This window comes from Pristiophorus japonicus, chromosome 26 (assembly GCF_044704955.1).
Source record: "Pristiophorus japonicus isolate sPriJap1 chromosome 26, sPriJap1.hap1, whole genome shotgun sequence".
NCBI lineage: Eukaryota > Metazoa > Chordata > Chondrichthyes > Pristiophoridae > Pristiophorus > Pristiophorus japonicus.
The window spans coordinates 3,945,261-3,963,188 of record NC_092002.1 but is presented as its reverse complement, the minus strand read 5'-3'; the positions used below and the strand labels follow the sequence as shown (position 1 = coordinate 3,963,188).

Genomic DNA, 17,928 nt, shown 5'->3' with positions numbered 1-17,928 from the left:
GTTCTGGACTTCCCAGCCCCGGGGAAACATCCTTCCCACATCCAGTCTGTCCAACCCCGTCAGAATGTTATACCTTTCAATGAGATCCCCTCTCATTCTTCTAAACTCCAGTGAATACAGGCCCAGTCGACCCAATCTCTCCTCATACGACAGTCCTGCCATCCCAGGAATCAGTCTGGTGAACCTTCGCTGCACTCCCTCTGTGGAAAGTATATTCTTCCTTAGGTAACGAGACCAAAACTGCTCACAATACTCCAGGTGCGGTCTCACCAAGGCCCTGTATAACTGCAGTGAGACATCCTTGCTCCTGTACTCAAATCCTCTTGCAATGAAGGCCAACATACCATTTGCCTTCCTCACTGCTTGCTGCACCTGAACCACAACAGGCTCAGCTGGCAAGCTCAGCTTCGAAACAAAACCAGCAACAGACCATAATATGCATACATTCCACCTCTGCACGATTCAATCCTTGTTTGCTCAGAAAGCCCCTGCACTTCCTTCACCCATTGGCTCCAGTTCCAAACACACTTGTACCAATTTACGACAAGTGTTTATATAGCGCCTTTAACATAGTGAAACGCACCAAGGTGCTACACAGTGTGTTATAAAACAACATTTGACCCCGAGCCACATAGAAACATACAAAATAGGTGCAGGAGTAGGCCATTCGGCCCTTCGAGCCTGCACCACCATTCAATGAGTTCATGGCTGATCATTCACCTCAGTACCCCTTTCCTGCTTTCTCTCCATACCCCTTGATCCCTTTAGCCGTAAGGGCCACATCTAACTCCCTCTTCAATATATCCAATGAACTGGCATCAACAACTCTCTGCGGCAGGGAATTCCACAGGTTAACAACTCTCTGAGTGAAGAAGTTTCTCCTCATCTCAATCCTAAATGGCTTACCCCTTATCCTTAGACTGTGACCCCTGGTTCTGGACTTCCCCAACATCGGGAACATTCTTCCTGCATCTAACCTGTCCAATCCCATCAGAATTTTATATGTTTCTATGAAATCCCCTCTCATTCTTCTAAACTCCAGTGAATACAGGCCCAGTCGAACCAGTCTCTCCTCATATGTCAGTCCAGCCATCCCGGGAATCAGTCTGGTGAACCTTCGCTGCACTCCCTCAATAGCAAGAATGTCCTTCCTCAGATTAGGAGACCAAAACTGTACACAATATTCCAGGTGAGGCCTCACCAAGGCCCTGTACAACTACAGTAAGACCTCCCTGCTCCTATACTCAAATCCTCTCGCTATGAAGGCCAACATACCATTTGCCTTCTTCACCGCCTGCTGTATCTGCATGCCAACTTTCAATGACTGATGTACCATGACACCCAGGTCTCGTTGCACCTCCCCCTTTTCCTAATCTGCCACCATGCAGATAATATTCTGCCTTTGTGTTTTACATTTATCCACATTATACTGCATCTGCCATGCATTTGCCCACTGACCTAACCTGTCCATGTCACCCTGCAGCCTCTTAGCGTCCTCCTCACAGCTCACACCGAGAGGATATTATGGCAGGTGACCAAAAGCCTGGTCAGAGAGATAGGTTTTAAGGAGCGTCTTAAAGGAGGAGAGAGGTTTAGGGAGGGAGTTCCAGAGCTTGGGGCTCAGGCAGCTGAAGACACGGCCACCGAGGGTGGAGTGATTAAAATCGGGGGATGCTCAAGAGGGCAGAATTGGAGGAGCGCAGACATCTCAGATGGTTGTCCCTGCTGTGGCTCAGTGGGTAGCACTCTCTGAGTCACAAGGTTGTGGGTTCAAGTCCCACTCCAGCACAGAAATCTAGGCTGCAATCCTAAGGGAGCACCGCACTGTCGGAGGGGCAGTACTGAGGGAGCACCGCACTGTCGGAGGGGCAATCCTGAAGGAGCACCGCACTGTCGGAGGTGCCGTCTTTCGGATAAGACGTTAAACTGAGGCCCCGTCTGCTCTCTCTGGTGAAAGGCGCTATAGAAATGCAGGTCTGTCCTTTTCTGGCAGTGATAGGGTTAAGGAACCCAGGCAGGTTTACAAGCCTCTCACCTTGTGTGTTCCCAGACCAACCCGACTGTGTAACACAGATCTGCACATCACGGAATACAATACGTGCCTGTACCAGACTGAATTTGCTGAGAGGCAGCTGGCTGCTGACCCCAGTCTGCCCTCTCGATACCCCCACAGCCTGTTAAACAGACACGCGCCCCCCTCCTGTACTCCCACCTCACCACCCCCCATCCCTGGAAAACCGCTCCCCCCTTCTCGGAGAGGTTCTCTCTCACTTACCGCCTCTTGCCATGCCGTTGAACAGCAAATAACTGGCAGGTCTTCGGGAACTCGGGCCAGCCCTTCACCCCCGGGGTAGAGCCGATCTGTGTGTCCACCGGCGGGTCTCACAGACTCCTGCCCCGCTTATCCCCGGGGCAGCTGACAGCACATTTGCGTGCGGAGACGCATCAGCAAGCTGCTCCCAATTACATCCTCCCCCCCTCCCCTCCCGACCAATACCGTTCGAGGTATTTTGCTGCACGCGTCTGTAATCCCAGTCGCTTCAGATGGGCTCCTGCGTTCAGTCCAGGAACCAGCCTGCGCGCTCCCCCACATCGAACGTCACACAGTCAGCTTGGGTCAGCGGGCACCACAGTCACCGCGTGAGTCAGGGGGCCACGGGATCAGCCCCCACACTTCAACGCTCAAAGGCTGACCTTCCAGCGAGGTGCTCCTGGCTGGACTCCCACATTCTACCCTACGTAAACCAGAGCTGATCCAAAACTCGGCTCGCCCGTGTCCTAACACGCACCGAGTCCCGCTCACCCATCACCCCCTGTGCTCACTGACCCTGTGTCCTAACGCGCACCGAGTCCCGCTCACCCATCACCCCCTGTGCTCACTGACCCCGTGTCCTAACGCGCACCGAGTCCCGCTCACCCATCACCCCCTGTGCTCACTGCCCCGTGTCCTAACTCGCACCGAGTCCCGCTCACCCATCACCCCGTGCTCACTGACCCGTGTCCTAACGCACACCGAGTCCCGCTCACCCATCACCCCCTGTGCTCACTGCCCCGTGTCCTAACTCGCACCGAGTCCCACTCACCCATCACCCCCTGTGCTCACTGACCCCGTGTCCTAACTCGCACCGAGTCCCACTCACCCATCACCCCCTGTGCTCGCTGCCCCGTGTCCTAACTCGCACCGAGTCCCGCTCACCCATCACCCTCTGTGCTCGCTGCCCCGTGTCCTAACTCGCACCAAGTCCCACTCACCCATCACCCCCTGTGCTCGCTGCCCCGTGTCCTAACTCGCACCGAGTCCCGCTCACCCATCACCCTCTGTGCTCGCTGCCCCGTGTCCTAACTCGCACCAAGTCCCACTCACCCATCACCCCCTGTGCTCGCTGCCCCGTGTCCTAACTCGCACCAAGTCCCACTCACCCATCACCCTCTGTGCTCACTGACCTACATTAACTGCCGGTTAAGCAACGCCTCGATTTCAAAATTCTCATCCTTGTTTTCAAATCCCTCCATGGCCCTCGCCCCTCCCTATCTCTGTAATCTCCTCCAGCCCCACAACCACCCCCCCCCCGCGAGATGTCTGCGCTCCTCTAATTCTGCCCTCCTGAGCATCCCTAATTATAATCGCTCCACCATCGGTGGCCGTGCCTTCTGTTGCCTGGGCCCCAAGCTCTGGCACTCCCTCCCTAAACCTCTCCGCCTCTCTACCTCTCTTTCCTCCTTCAAGACGCTCCTTAAAACCGACCTCTTTGACCAAGCTTTTGGTCACCTGCCCTAATTTATTCTTATGCGGCTCGGTGTCAAATTTTTAATCGCATAACACTCCTGTGAAGCACCATGGGACTTTGCATTACGTTAAAGGCGCTATATAATTATAAGTTGTTGTTGTTGTTGCTGCTGAGGGGTGATGTGGCCTTTCCGAGGATGTCATTAAACCCACTCCCACAGCAATGCAGGGGAGTTATCCCCAGTGCCCTGGGGCCAATATCGATCTCTCAAACCAACATAACAAAAACAGATTATCTGAGTCATTATCTCATTGCTGTTTGTGGGAGCTTGCTGTGCGCAAATTGGCTGCCACAATTGTAATGTATTTGCGTCATGGGTTCTTTGCTTAAGAATTCACAGCAACACATTGCTAGTAAGAACCAGTTGGTTTATTAACAAAGGTTTAACAATCACACGACACATTACCGGTTCATCCACCAGGCTCACAACCACCTGCCCCATCGTGGATCCCCCGAACCCAACTGGCCGGGGTTTTAATGAGTTTGGTGAACGTCACATGACTGGCTAAGCCAATCCCAATGCAACAGCTCGACAAACCTGTGAGCATCCTCCTTCAGTACTGCCCCTCCGACAGTGCAGCACTCCCTCAGTACTGCCCCTCCGACAGTGCGGTGCTCTCTCAGTACTGCCCCTCCGACAGTGCGGTGCTCTCTCAGTACTGCCCCTCCGACAGTGCGGCGCTCCCTCAGTACCGCCCCTCCGACAGTGCGGCACTCCCTCAGTACTGCCCCTCCGACAGTGCGGCGCTCCCTCAGTACTGCCCCTCCGACAGTGCGGCGCTCCCTCAGTACTGCCCCTCCGACAGTGCGGCACTCCCTCAGTACCGCCCCTCCGACAGTGCGGCACTCCCTCAGTACTGCCCCTCCGACAGTGCGGCGCTCCCTCAGTACTGCCCCTCCGACAGTGCGGCACTCCCTCAGTACTGCCCCTCCGACAGTGCGGCACTCCCTCAGTACTGCACTGGGAGTGTCAGCCGAGATTTTGTGCTCAGTCCCTGAAGTGGGACTTGAACCCATGACCTACTGGCTCGGCGTGTTAGCCGCTGAGCCAAGTCTGACAACTCGCCAGCATCACTGGGAGAGCTGTCTACAGCCATTTCCAACAGCGATGGTTCTTTCCCCACTCCCGTGTTCTTTGTCTCCTCCCTTGAACAATGGGCCAAGGTTGCGATGTGGACCACACTCCAGCGATCGTTCCCGCCAAAGATCAGATAGGAACTGTCGGAGGGTTAGCGCTCCATGGAATAGCTCAGCGTAGACCCAGATCTCACTCTAATCCTCGTGGTTCCAGAAATAGATGATGATTAGGAGGATGAACCTTGGCTGACTATTCCAGTCAGCCTTTTAGTCCAAGGGAATTAAGAGCAATTTTACCTCCCTTATTGAAAAAACAGTTACATTTATATAGTGCCTTTCACGACCACCAGACGTCCCAAAGTGCTTTACAGCCAATGAAGTACTTTTGTAATGTGGGAAACGTGGCAGCCAATTTGTGCATAGCAAGCTCCCACACACAGCAATGTGATAATGACCCGATAATCTGTTTTAGTGATGTTGATTGCAGGATAAATATTGGCCCCAGGACACTGGGGATAACTCCCCTGCTCTTCTTCGAAATAGTGCCATGGGATCTTTTACATCCACCCGAGAGGTCAGCTGGGGCCTCGGTTTAACGTCTCACCTGAAAGACGACACCTCCAACAGTGCGGCGCTCCCACAGTACTGCCCCTCCGATAGTGCGGCGCTCCCTCAGCACTGCCCCTCCGACAGTGCGGCGCTCCCTCAGCATTGCCCCTCCGACAGTGCGGGGCTCCCTCAGCACTGCCCCTCCGACAGTGCAGGGCTCCCTCAGCACTGCCCCTCCGACAGTGCGGCGCTCCCTCGGCACTGCCCCTCCGACAGTGCGGCGCTCCCTCGGCACTGCCCCTCCGACAGTGCAGCGCTCCCTCGGCACTGCCCCTCTGACAGTGCGGGGCTCCCTCAGCACTGCCCCTCCGACAGTGCGGCGCTCCCTCGGCACTGCCCCTCCGACAGTGCGGCGCTCCCTCGGCACTGCCCCTCCGACAGTGCAGCGCTCCCTCGGCACTGCCCCTCTGACAGTGCGGGGCTCCCTCAGCACTACACTGGGAGTGTCGGCCTGGATTTCTGGCTCACTGGAGATTAGCGAAATGAGCGGAGAGCGAGTCACCAAACCAGGAACCTTTCTGATTCCAGATCGTTTCCCAGACGAGGCACTCGGGAAACCCGGAAGTTCAGTTCAGCGCAGCTGTTCAACATCGCCAAGACACAGCCGCTGGCTTGCCGTAGTTTCGCCGCGAGTATGGCGGAAACCCACCCTGCGGGCGTTGGCGCGGTTTCAGCGAAGGTGCATCGGTGGGAGCGAAATTCCGGGGCCGCGATATTTATTATAAAGCTGCGGACAGTGGACAGGTCTGAGTGTCCGGTGCGGGGATTGAAGCGGGGACCCGTGATCATCTATCCCCCACCCGCTGACTGTCCCATCGTGAGCAATGTGCTCCACTGCAAATGATTAAACGATGGTAATCTAATCAGGGCATTCTAATACAATCATGAATTACAGCGGTCATTCCAACCCCGGGGACTGAATTATCGTCGATTATGGGACGAATGCATTGCAACATCACAATCTTTTAATTAGCCACCAGCAGACCTCCGGTGGCAGTGCTCACAGTCAATCGGAGGATGACACACACACACACACACACACACACACACACACACACACAGTTTCGGAGAAATTCAGCTGTCGCTTGTGCCTTCCCCGTTGGGTGCAAACCGCTTTGCGCACGGGCACAGCGCTGCCAACGGCTCCCCGCTAAATCCAGCGGGCGTTTATCGGCGGCCGGGTTTAGCGTCAGGGGGACACGGAGCATGCGGCCGGCCACTAGCGCGGGGCGACGGGGTGGGGGAGCGGGGGGGAGGGGCAATAGTTAAAGGGGAGGTGTTGCCGCTTCTGGCAAAATAAAACGCTCCCGATTCTTTTGCGCGAGCAAAGTTGGCGCTTTCAACGCGGGGTCGGTGCCACGATCCGGTCAGCCCGGCACTCTGCCCGAGCGGTCTGCGTGGCAACCCTGCTCCCCGGTGCTCCAAGTAGGACCCTTTCGATAACGCAGAGCACGCAGCTAGACCAGGCCAACATCGAAGCACTGACCACACTCGACCAGCTCCACTGGGCAGGGCCACATTGTCCGCATGCCCTCGACACGAGACTCCCCAAAGCAAGCGCTCTACTCGGAACTCCGACACGGCAAGCGAGCCCCAGGTGGGCAGCGGAAACGTCACAAGGGACCACCCTCAAAGCCTCCCTGATAAAGTGCAACATCCCCCACCGACACCTGGGAGTCCCTGGCCAAAGACCAGTCCGCCCTAAGTGGAGGAAGTGCATCCGGGAGGGCGCTGAGCACCTCGAGTCTCGTCGCCGAGAGCATGCAGAAACCAAGCGCAGGCAGCGGAAGGAGCGTGCGGCAAACCAGTCCCACCCTCCCCTTCCCTCAACCACTGTCTGTCCCACCTGTGACAGAGACTGTGGCTCTTGTATCGGACTGTTCAGCCACCTCAGGACTCATTTTTAGAGTGGAAGTAAGTCTTCCTCGATTCCGAGGGACTGCCTGTGATGATGATGATGATGATGATGATGAATGCAGGGAGGGGCCCCCTCTCCCACCCCCTGCGGAGCCCAGTGCGTAACCCCGCCCCCGATATGTCCCACTCGTTACCTCCCCACAAAGGAAGCACAGCGCTCGATTCCGTTCCTGTCACGGGACGGTAACCCCAATATCTCGCCAGAGGCGAGACTTCCGAGCCTGGGGGGGGGGGGGGCGAAGGGGGAGAGGGGTGGGGAATCTCGCGCCTCGCGCCTCCCCCCTCGCTTCTTTCCCCATCAGAGTCTCATTAACAAAACGTGACGGGGAAAGTGCTGCAGGAACTGAGCGCACTCCGTGTCGGAAGTGCTGGTCACGGACGGAGTTTTATTACCGATGCCGGTGTACACACTGCAGGTTCGGGCCGTCCCGGTTTTGTTAAACGTTCCACAGCCAGAGACGTTACGTGGCAAAGTGAGGGGCCGGTCCAGGGGGGACCAGTACGTCCCATTCAATTACTGAGGCCGACTGCGGGCAGATAGTTTGTTCCTCGGAGGAGACGGTCGCCTCTTGGGTCCACAGTCACCTTCTCGAGTTGCACGAATCTCAACAAGGCATCTCAGTTCCAGTCTCCACACTGCACCTCTGGCTGCTTTAGTGACACATTTCCAGGCCCCGCGCTCAGCATCCAAATGGCCTGTTTGAGTAAGATCTCCATCGGTGTAGAATTATGGTTAGCTTTGCACTGGGAATTGGATTCACCCATTCCATTGACTCCCATTGACGCCCCTATTGGACACCCCCATTGGACGCCCCCATTGACATGCCCCCATTGTTCACAGGCGCTCCCTCTGCACACATATCGCAGTGTGGGCCGGCCCGTGCTGCACCTGGGCCCTCTCCCATTGATGCCCCGTTGACATCTCATTTCCACCCCCTTCATTCCCCTCAGCTGTATCTTTGCCATCTCTGCGATTTTAATCGTCTCCTCAACCCTTCTTCCCTTGCGCGTCCAAGTGTATCTTCTGGGTAGGATGTGAGAGTGGGACTGAAAAGGTTCACCCGATGACTGGGCCTCCCCTGGTTGAGTTTCTGCTTAACTCTCACTTGTAAGTCAGAAGGTTTTGGGTTCAAGACCCAAGTCAGGATTCGAGAACATTTTTTATTTATTCATTGTTGAGATGTGGGCGTCGCTGGCAAGGCCGGCATTTATTGGCCATCCCTAATTGCCCCTTGAGAAGGTGGTGAGCCGCCTTCTTGAACCGCTGCAGTCCGTGTGGTGAAGGTGCTCCCACAGTGCTGTTAGGGAGGGAGTTCCAGGATTGTGACCCAGCGACGATGAAGGAACGGCCGATATATTTCCCAGTCGGGATGGTGTGTGACTTGGCGGGGAATGTGGAGGGGGTGGTTTTCCCATGTGCATTTTTCTCGAGGTGGTCATGTGACCAGCTGACACTGATGGAAAACTCATACACGAGACGTGCAAAATGCACATTTTGTCCCCTTTGTAGTTGCTCTACTTTTGAAGAAGGGACAGGCAGACCAAGGATGGAGATCAGCTGGTACAAAGGGTAGAATGATCAGGGCCACATGAACTCGAGGATTGGTTCTGGCCACCAGCGATGGGGGCAGGGGGGAGGGTGTGTTGGAGAGGAATTTCCGGATCTTTTTTCCCTCCAAGTTGTCCTGGGGTTTCCAGGTGTGGCACATGGTTCCAGGTGGGGTGGGAAATCTATACACTGTCACACACAAGGCATCACAATGGCGTGGGACAGGATGGATGGATCAGAGGGTCTTCGCCAGATCGTCTAAAGGCCCACGTCAAAGTTATGTTCACTGATTGTTGAACAGGTGACCTTTCGCCTTGATCTTAAGGAAAAATCTGCCACCAAGCTCATGGTCTACAGGGCTGTAGTGATACCCACCCTCCTGTATGGCTGAGAGACATGGTCCATGTACAGTAGACACCTCGATGGAGAAATACCAACAACGATGTCCCCGCAAGATCCTACAAATCCCCTGGGAGGACAGACGTACCAACAATAGCGTCCTCGATCAGGCCAACATCCCCAGCATCGAAGCACTGACCATACTCGATCAGCTCCGCTGGGCAGGGCCACATTGTCCGCATGCCCCGACACGAGACTCCCAAAGCAAGCGCTCTACTCGGAACTCCTACACGGCAAGCGAGCCCCAGGTGGGCAGAGGAAACGTTACAGGGACCACCCTCAAAGCCTCCCTGATAAAGTGCAACATCCCCACCGACACCTGGGAGTCCCTGGCCAAAGACCAGTCTGCCCTAAGTGGAGGAAGTGCATCCGGGAGGGCGCTGAGCACCTCGAGTCTCGTGGCCGAGAGCGTGCAGAAACCAAGCGCAGGCAGCGGAAGGAGCGTGCGGCAAACCAGTCCCACCCTCCCCTTCCCTCAACCACTGTCTGTCCCACCTGTGACAGAGACTGTGGTTCTCGAATTGGACTGTTCAGTCACCTAAGGACTCATTTTTAAGACTGGAGGCAAGTCTTCCTCGATTCCGAGGGAACGCCGACGATGATGAGGGAAAAACAAGAAGCAATTTTGCTGCAGAGATGATACAACAACAACCTATATTTAGATAGCGCCCTTCAACGTAGTAAAATGACCCAAGTTGTTTCGCAGGAGTGTTAAACAGTGAAATTTGACACCGAGCCACATAAGTAGAAATTAGCGCAGGTTGGTCACAGAGAGAGCTGGACAGGTTGCTATTGCAATCCAGGTTGGAGATTTCACTGAAAGCATGGAATTCTCTGGCTCCTCTCCAGACTCACAAGAACCTATTAATAAAATCACTCGTTAAACGGTCTTTACATCGTCGAAGAATGACTAAGAAAGCAATAAAGAAAGGAAAGATAGATTACAAAGGTAAACTTGCGCAAAACATAAAAACAGATAGTAAAAGCTTTTACAGATATATAAAACGGAAAAGAGTGACTAAAGTAAATGTTGGTCCCTTAGAAGATGAAAAGGGGGATTTAATAATGGGAAATGTGGAAATGGCTGAGACCTTAAACAATTATTTTGCTTCGGTCTTCACAGTGGAAGACACAAAAACCATGCCAAAAATTGCTGGTCACAGGAATGTGGGAAGGGAGGACCTTGAGACAATCACTATCACTAGGGGGGTAGTGCTGGACAGGCTAATGGGACTGAAGGTAGACAAGTCCCCTGGTCCTGATGAAATGCATCCCAGGGTATTAAAAGAGATGGCGGAAGTTATAGCAGATGCATTTGTTATAATCTACCAAAATTCTCTGGACTCTGGGGAGGTACCAGCGGATTGGAAAGCAGCTAATGTAACGCCTCTGTTTAAAAAAGGGGGCAGGCAAAAGGCAGGTAACTATTGGCCGGTTAGTTTAACATCTGTAGTGGGGAAAATGCTTGAAACTATTAAGGAAGAAATAGCGGGACATCTAGATAGGAATAGTGCAATCAAGCAGACGCAGCATGGATTCATGAAGGGAAAATCATGTTTAACTAACTTACTGGAATTCTTTGAGGATATAACGAGCATGGTGGATAGAGGTGTACCGATGGATGTGGTGTATTTAGATTTCCAAAAGGCATTCAATAAGGTGCCACACAAAAGGTTACTGCAGAAGATAGAGGTACGTGGAGTCAGAGGAAATGTATTAACATGGATAGAGAATTGGCTGGCGAACAGAAAGCAGAGAGTTGGGATAAATGGGTCCTTTTCGGGTTGGAAATCAGTGGTTAGTGGTGTGCCACAGGGATCGGTGCTGGGACCACAACTGTTTACAATATACATAGATGACCTGGAAGAGGGGACAGAGTGTAGTGCAACAAAATTTGCAGATGACACTAAGGTTAGTGGGAAAGCGGGTTGTGTAGAGGACTCAGAGAGGCTGCAAGGAGATTTAGATAGGTTAAGCGAATGGGCTAAGGTTTGGCAGATGGAATACAATGTCGGAAAGTGTGAGGTCATCCACCTTGGGGAAAAAAAACAGTAAAAGGGAATATTATTTGAATGGGGAGAAATTACAACATGCTGCGGTGCAGAGAGACCTGGGGGTCCTTGTGCATGAATCCCAAAAAGTTAGTTTGCAGGTGCAGCAGGTAATCAGGAAGGCGAATGGAATGTTGGCCTTCATTGCGAGAGGGATGGAGTACAAAAGCAGGGAGGTCTTGCTGCAACTGTATAGGGTATTGGTAAGGCCGCACCTGGAGTACTGCGTGCAGTTTTGGTCACCTTACTTAAGGAAGGATATACTGGCTTTGGAGGGGGTACAGAGACGATTCACTAGGCTGATTCCGGAGATGAGGGGGTTACCTTATGATGATAGATTGAGTAGACTGGGTATTTACTCGTTGGAGTTCAGAAGGATGAGGGGTGATCTTATAGAAACATTTAAAATAATGAAAGGGATAGACAAGACAGAGGCAGAGAGATTGTTTCCACTGGTCGGGGAGACTAGAACTAGGGGGCACAGCCTCAAAATACAGGGGAGCCAATTTAAAACCGAGTTGAGAAGGAATTTCTTCTCCCAGAGGGTTGTGAATCTGTGGAATTCTCTGCCCAAGGAAGCAGTTGAGGCTAGCTCATTGAATGTATTCAAATCACAGATAGATAGATTTTTAAGCAATAAGGGAATTAAGGGTTACGGGGAGAGGGCGGGTAAGTGGAGCTGAGTCCACGGCCAGATCAGCCATGATCTTATTGAATGGCGGAGCAGGCTCGAGGGGCTAGATGGCCTACTCCTATTCCTAATTCTTATGTTCTTATGTTCTTATTGACCCGGAATTCTTCGAACCAAGTTTATCCTACGGCACAAAGTGTTGCGGGAATTCCGAGCGGTCCCAATGGACGTTCCGTCAATGTAACGATTGTCCCAGCGGATGGACCGAGCTGTGGGGAGGGGGGGGGGGGGGGGGGTGGGGGGGGGGGGCTACAACAACAACTTGTATTTATATAGCACCTTTAACATAGTGAACCGTCCCAGGGCGCTTCACAGGAGTATTATGCGATAAAATTTGACACCGAGCCACGTAAATAGAAATGAGGGCAGGTGACCAAAAGCTTGGTCAAAGAGGTCGGTTTTAAGGAGCATCTTGAAGGAGGAAAGAGAGGCGGAGAGGTTTAGGGAGGGAGTTCCAGAGTTTGGGGCCCAGGTAACAGAAGGCACGGCCACCGATGGTGGAGGCATCTCAGAGGGTTGTGGGGCTGGAGGAGGTTACAGAGATAGGGAGGGGGGCGAGGGCCATGGAGGAATTTGTAAACAAGGATGAGAATTTTGAAATCGAGGCATTGCTTAACCGGGAGCCAATGTAGGTCAGTGAGCACAGGGGATGATGGGCGAGCGGGACACGGTGCGAGTTAGGACACGGGGCAGCGAGCACAGGGGGTGATGGGTGAGTGGGACTCGGTGCGAGTTAGGACACGGGGCAGCGAGCACAGGGGGTGATGGGTGAGTGGGACTCGGTGCGAGTTAGGACACGGGGCAGCGAGCACAGGGGGTGATGGGTGAGCGGGACTCAGTGTGAGTTAGGACACGGGGCAGTGAGCACAGGGGGTGATAGGTGAGCGGGACTCGGTGTGAGTTAGGACACGGGGCAGTGAGCACAGGGGGTGATGGGTGAGCGGGACTCGGTGTGAGTTAGGACACGGGGCAGTGAGCACAGGGGGTGATAGGTGAGCGGGACTCGGTGTGAGTTAGGACACGGGGCAGTGAGCACAGGGGGTGATGGGTGAGCGGGAATCGGTGCGAGTTAGGACACGGGGCAGCGAGCACGGGGGGGGTGATGGGTGAGCGGGACTCGGTGCGAGTTAGGACACGGGGCAGCGAGCACAGGGGGTGATGGGTGAGCGGGACTCGGTGCGAGTTAGGACACGGGGCAGCGAGCACAGGGGGTGATGGGTGAGCGGGACTCGGTGCGAGTTAGGACACGGGGCAGCGAGCACAGGGGGTGATGGGTGAGCGGGACTCGGTGCGAGTTAGGACACGGGGCAGCCGATTATTAGGTCATCTCTAGTTTACGTAGGATAGAATATGGGAGGCCAGCCAGGAGTGCGTTGGAATAAGAATATAAGATCATAAGAAATAGGAGCAGGAGTAGGCCATACGGCCCCTCGAGCCTGCTCCACCATTTAATACGATCATGGCTGATCTGATCATGGACTCAGGTCCATTTCCCTGCCCGCTCCCCATAACCCCTTAACGGCTAGGAAACTGTCTATCTCTGTTAAATTTATTCAATGTTCCAGCTTCCACAGCTCTCTGAGGCAGCAAATTCCACAAATTTACAACCCTCTGAGAAGAAATTCCTCCTCATCTCAGTTTTAAATGGGCGGCCTCTTATTCTAAGACCGTGCCCCCTAGTTCTAGTCTCCCCCATCAGTGGAAACATCCTCTCTGCATCCACCTTGTCAAGCCCCCTCATAATCTTGTACGTTTCGATAAGATCACTTCTCATTCTTCTGAACTCCAATGAGTAGAGGCCCAACCTATTCAATCTTCCCTCATAAGTCAAACTCCCTCATCCCCGGAATCAACCGAGTGAAGCGAATAGTCGAGTCTGGAGGTAACAAAGGCACGGGTGAGGGCTTCAGTGGCGGATGAGCTGAGGCAGGGGGCGGAGATGGGCGGTGTGACAGAGGTGGAAATAGGCGGGTGTTAGTTCCGCCGCGGGTATGTGGTTGAAATCTCAATTCAGAGTCAAATACAGAAAATATATGGCAGCCATCAAATCCCATGCAGTGTTCGTTCCAGCTGTCGTAATCCCAGCCAGCCCACGTTACCACAGCTCAACTCTCACTCCCCCATCCTGACTGGAACACTGTACAATGAACAACTACAGAAGCTTCCTGTCTTAACATGGCTGGGCTGCCGGAGGGATGATTCATTTTCAACGCACACTCTCGATATTTTAATAGTTGAGGCCCCCACGGTGTCCGTTTTCACAAACAACCGACTCATATCGGCAAAAAGCGCCAGAGCGGGAGCATGGGAACTTGGCTCGAGTCTTCAGACTTCCTCGGACGGTGCCTGGCCTCGCGCCAAGCGGACCCAGCCCCAGGAATCCCGCGCTGGAAGTCGAGGCGATGGCCCAGGGCCACCCGAGGTATCTGGCAGGAGGTTGTTGGTCTCGGACGGCGCAGTCCGGCCCGGCAGTGGAGTCTAACAAGAACAGTGTTGCCAAAGAGAAATACTGGTCTGCATCGCTGCCTCACACTGTAAGGTCATTCATCGCCAGACTTGGAACAGCGCAAAACCATGTCTGACTCTGACTGAGCCTCCAGTGACCGGCTGTCTACAGAACTTCGCTCATAAAGAGTTTTCGGAGATGGGGTCGTGACCTCCCCCAATACCCAACAAGACAAGCTTCTAATCTCAGCTGAGCTTGTCGCCATTTAACCTCCGACAGTGCAGCACTCTCTCAGTACTGCGCTCCCTCAGCACTGCCCCTCCGACAGTGCGGTGCTCCCTCAGCACTGCCCCTCCGACAAGTGCGGCGCTCCCTCAGGACTGCCCCTCCGACAGTGCGGCACTCCCTCAGTACTGCCCCTCCGACAAGTGCGGGGCTCCCTCAGCACTGCCCCTCCGACAGTGCGGCGCTCCCTCAGCACTGCCCCTCCGACAGTGCGGGGCTCCCTCAGCACTGCCCCTCCGACAGTGCGGCACTCCCTCAGTACTGCCCCTCCGACAAGTGCGGCGCTCCCTCAGCACTGCCCCTCCGACAGTGCGGCGCTCCCTCAGTACTGCCCCTCCGACAGTGCGGCGCTCCCTCAGTACTGCCCCTCCGACAAGTGCGGCGCTCCCTCAGCACTGCCCCTCCGACAGTGCGGCACTCCCTCAGCACTGCACTGGGAGTGTCAGCCTGGCATTGAGCTCAAGTCCCTGGAGTGGGACTTGAACCCACGACCTTCTGACTCCGAGGCGAGAGTGCTGCCCACTGAGCCATGGCTGACAACTCTGTTGTAGCGAGGGAGCGATAAGAGAACGACGCTGCCTGTTTGTAACCGAAACGACAACAACGGTTAACTTAGGGGGAATCCGTGCGGCAAAATGTCCCAACGCCTGGACTGATGCGATCCGTGCGGCAATCAGACACAATTAGCCCATTAGCCAACGCGTCGAGTGCGGTTTAGTTGAAACGAGTTGGGTTTGAGAGCGTGCTCGATGAGGAGTGGGGCAGAAACGTGCCGTCGGCCCAGTCTGAACACACAGGATGCGAACGGCAGGAAACAGAACAGCGTTGCAGAGCTGTGACTTCCCGAGTCGGCTGGATTGTAAAAAACCACAAGCCCACACATACCCGCCCGCCTCCGCACCACGCCTCGCGCTACTGATCGGCACACAAGCTGGTTCCGCAGCTCGCCGCGGCGGGCAAACACTGACACCTTGGCCGCTCAAGCCGTTCGAGGAGAGGGGGACGCCTCCGAAACCGAGGAGGGGCGAATAAAGGCAAGGTTAAGATTTACCTTTGCTGCGTCACCCACCCTCTGTTCCCATCGCCCGCCGCTTGCCGTTGAAGTTGCTGCAGGAGGCTGACCCCGGGACCCAGGGAGGCAGGTTGAGCCACACCGAGCGAGTGCGAACCTTTGTAGGCTGTACGAACACTTTCCTGTTTGCAGACGTCACCGCCTGCCTTGGGTTCCAGGCTCTGCACTGATCACCAAATAACTGCAGCTACAGTAACATCAGCCTCGGCCCGCACAGCGAGAGCGAGAGAGAGCGAGAGAGAAATACTCAGCGTTGCCCGGCAACGAGATGAAAGAGATTTGGTAATGTCGAGGATGCTAACTCTGTCCTTTTTCAGGCTCAACACAAATATTTTAAGCACCGCTAATTACAAGCGATTCCAGTTGCACTCACACCGGATCTCCGCACAATTCCACTGGTCAGTCTCCTTCCCGTTCACTCCCATTGCAGACAATCCAACAAAGATAAAAAGACTTGCATTTTTATAGCGCCTTTCACGATCACCGGACGTCGCAAAGCATCACACAGCCAATGAAGTGCTTTCGGAGTGTAGTCACTGTTGTAATGTAGGAAACGCGGCAGCCAATTTGCCCACAGCAAGCTCCCACACACAGCAATGTGATAATGACCCAGATAATCTGTTTTAGTGATGTTGATTGAGGAATAAATATTGGCCCCAGGACACCGGGGAAAACTCCCCTGCTCTTCTTCAAAATAGCGCCGTGGAATCTTTTACATCCACCCGACAGAGCCGATGGGGTCGCGGTTTAATATCTCATCTGAAAGACGGCACCTCCGACAGTGCGGCGCTCCCTCAGTACTGCCCCCCCGACAGTGCGGCACTCCCTCAGCACTACCCCTCCGACAGTGCGGCACTCCCTCAGTACTGCCCCCCCGACAGTGCGGCACTCCCTCAGCACTACCCCTCCGACAGTGCGGCACTCCCTCAGTACTGCCCCTCCGACAGTGCAGCACTCCCTCAGTACTGCCCCTCCGACAGTGCAGCACTCCCTCAGTACTGCCCCTCCGACAGTGCGGCACTCCCTCAGCACTACCCCTCCGACAGTGCGGCGCTCCCCCAGCACTGCCCCTCCGACAGTGCGGCACTCCCTCAGTACTGCCCCTCCGACAGTGCGGCGCTCCCTCAGCACTGCCCCTCCGACAGTGCGGCGCTGCCTCAGTACTGCCCCTCCGACAGTGCGGCTCTCCCTCAGTACTGCCCCTCCGACAGTGCGGCGCTCCCTCAGTACTGCCCCTCCGACAGTGCAGCACTCCCTCAGTACTGCCCCTCCGACAGTGCGGCGCTCCCCCAGCACTGCCCCTCCGACAGTGCGGCGCTCCCTCAGTACTGCCCCTCCGACAGTGCGGCGCTCCCTCAGTACTGCCCCTCCGACAGTGCGGCGCTCCCTCAGTACTGCCCCTCCGACAGTGCAGCACTCCCCCAGCACTGCCCCTCCGACAGTGCGGCGCTCCCTCAGTACTGCCCCTCCGACAGTGTGGCGCTCCCTCAGTACTGCCCCTCCGACAGTGCGGCACTCCCTCAGCACTACCCCTCCGACAGTGCGGCACTCCCTCAGTACTGCCCCTCCGACAGTGCGGCACTCCCTCAGTACTGCCCCTCCGACAGTGCAGCACTCCCTCAGTACTGCCCCTCCGACAGTGCTGCACTCCCTCAGCACTACCCCTCCGACAGTGCGGCGCTCCCCCAGCACTGCCCCTCCGACAGTGCGGCACTCCCTCAGTACTGCCCCTCCGACAGTGTGGCACTCCCTCAGTACTGCCCCTCCGACAGTGTGGCGCTCCCTCAGTACTGCCCCTCCGACAGTGCGGCGCTCCCTCAGTACTGCCCCTCCGACAGTGCAGCACTCCCCCAGCACTGCCCCTCCGACAGTGCGGCGCTCCCTCAGTACTGCCCCTCCGACAGTGTGGCGCTCCCTCAGTACTGCCCCTCCGACAGTGCGGCGCTCCCTCAGTACTGCACTGGAGTGTCAGCCTAGATTTTTGTGCTCAAGTCCCTGGAGTGGGACTTGAACCCACAACCTTCTGACTCAGAGGCGAGGGTGC

General features: G+C 55.2%; 1 protein-coding gene across 1 annotated transcript in view; it reads right to left on the bottom strand.

Moving 5' to 3' along the window:
- The window catches only part of plekhg2 (pleckstrin homology domain containing, family G (with RhoGef domain) member 2), a 127,767-nt gene that overhangs the window by 77,037 nt on the left and 32,802 nt on the right, over nucleotides 1–17,928 (bottom strand). The gene's annotated exons all lie outside the window — the stretch shown is intronic.